At 66.1% G+C, this 1,176-nt stretch overlaps 1 pseudogene across 1 annotated transcript; it reads left to right on the forward strand.

Annotated features, from left to right (window-relative positions):
* The first annotated feature begins 365 nt into the window (after positions 1–365).
* Positions 366–1,062, forward strand: LOC145718916 (aldehyde dehydrogenase family 3 member B1 pseudogene; annotated as a pseudogene). The gene is made up of 2 exons (XR_014142086.1): positions 366–432; positions 676–1,062. The product of XR_014142086.1 is annotated as an aldehyde dehydrogenase family 3 member B1 pseudogene (transcript).
* Positions 1,063–1,176: the final 114 nt, after the last annotated feature.

Genomic DNA, 1,176 nt, shown 5'->3' on the forward strand with positions numbered 1-1,176 from the left:
CCCAATAGCCCTTCCCAAAGGGGGCCCCCAGAATTCCATTTATGTGGTACCCCCAGCCTCTGGCACGTTCCTTGCATCTCTGCCCTGGGTGTGTGGGGGGGCACTGGCATTTCCCCCATGACATCCCCATCTGTCCCTGCAGGGAACTGCATGGTGCTGAAGCCATCAGAATTAAGTAAGGGCACAGAGAAGGTCCTGGCTAAGGTCCTGCCTCAATACTTGGACCAGGTGAGGTTGGACCCGCCCCATGAGCCCCCAGGGTCCCACATCGCCCCGCCCCTGTCAGCTGGGGAGGGCCAGCTGTCCCCAGGGCCTGCAGTGTCCCTTGAACCACCTGCCCCACCTTGCAGAACTGCTTTGCCGCGGTGCTGGGAGGGCCCCAGGAAACTCGGCAGCTGCTGGAGCACAAGTTCGACTACATCTTCTTCACTGGTGAGAGTAGCTTCAAGCAGGGTGTGGGGGGGAGGGGAAGGCTGTGGAGAGAGGAGCTGGTGGCCAGCAGTGGTGAGCATCCCATATGGCAGTCAGCCCCTGGGCCTTAGAGGGTGGAATGCTGGGGCAGCAGGGCCTGGGACAGATCCCAGCAGACAAGGTACAATGGGCCAGAATAGGTGGTGCCTCGACCATCTAACCCAAGGCTGGTTGAACATGGGGGATCAACTCCCATATCCCCAGGGAACCCCCGAGTGGGCAGGATCGTCATGGCTGCCGCCGCCAAGCACCTGACACCCGTCACGCTGGAGCTGGGGGGCAAGAACCCCTGCTACGTGGACGACGACTGCGACCCCCAGACCGTGGCCAACCGCGTGGCCTGGTTCCGCTACTTCAACAGCGGCCAGACCTGCGTGGCCCCCGACTACGTCCTGTGCAGCCCGGACACGCAGGAGCGGCTGCTGCCCGCCCTGCAGAGGGCCATCACCCGCTTCTACGGCGAGGACCCCCAGAGCTCCCCGAGCCTGGGCCGCATCATCAGCGAGAAGCACTTCCGGCGGCTCCGGGGCCTGCTGGGCTGTGGCCGCGTGGTCATCGGCGGCCAGAGCGACGAGAGCGACCGCTACATCGGTGAGTCCGCCCTGCTGCCGCCGTGGCCACCCTGCCAAGGCCCTTCCAGGACGCGGGTCCCGCCTGGGCCGCGAGCCTGGGCCCCGCCCCCGCGTCGCCCCGCCCCCGCCCCGC

The sequence above is a fragment of the Leptonychotes weddellii genome, unplaced genomic scaffold (assembly GCF_054177405.1).
Source record: "Leptonychotes weddellii isolate Sample4059 unplaced genomic scaffold, ASM5417740v2 HiC_scaffold_25201, whole genome shotgun sequence".
In the NCBI taxonomy this organism is placed as follows: Eukaryota; Metazoa; Chordata; class Mammalia; order Carnivora; family Phocidae; genus Leptonychotes; species Leptonychotes weddellii.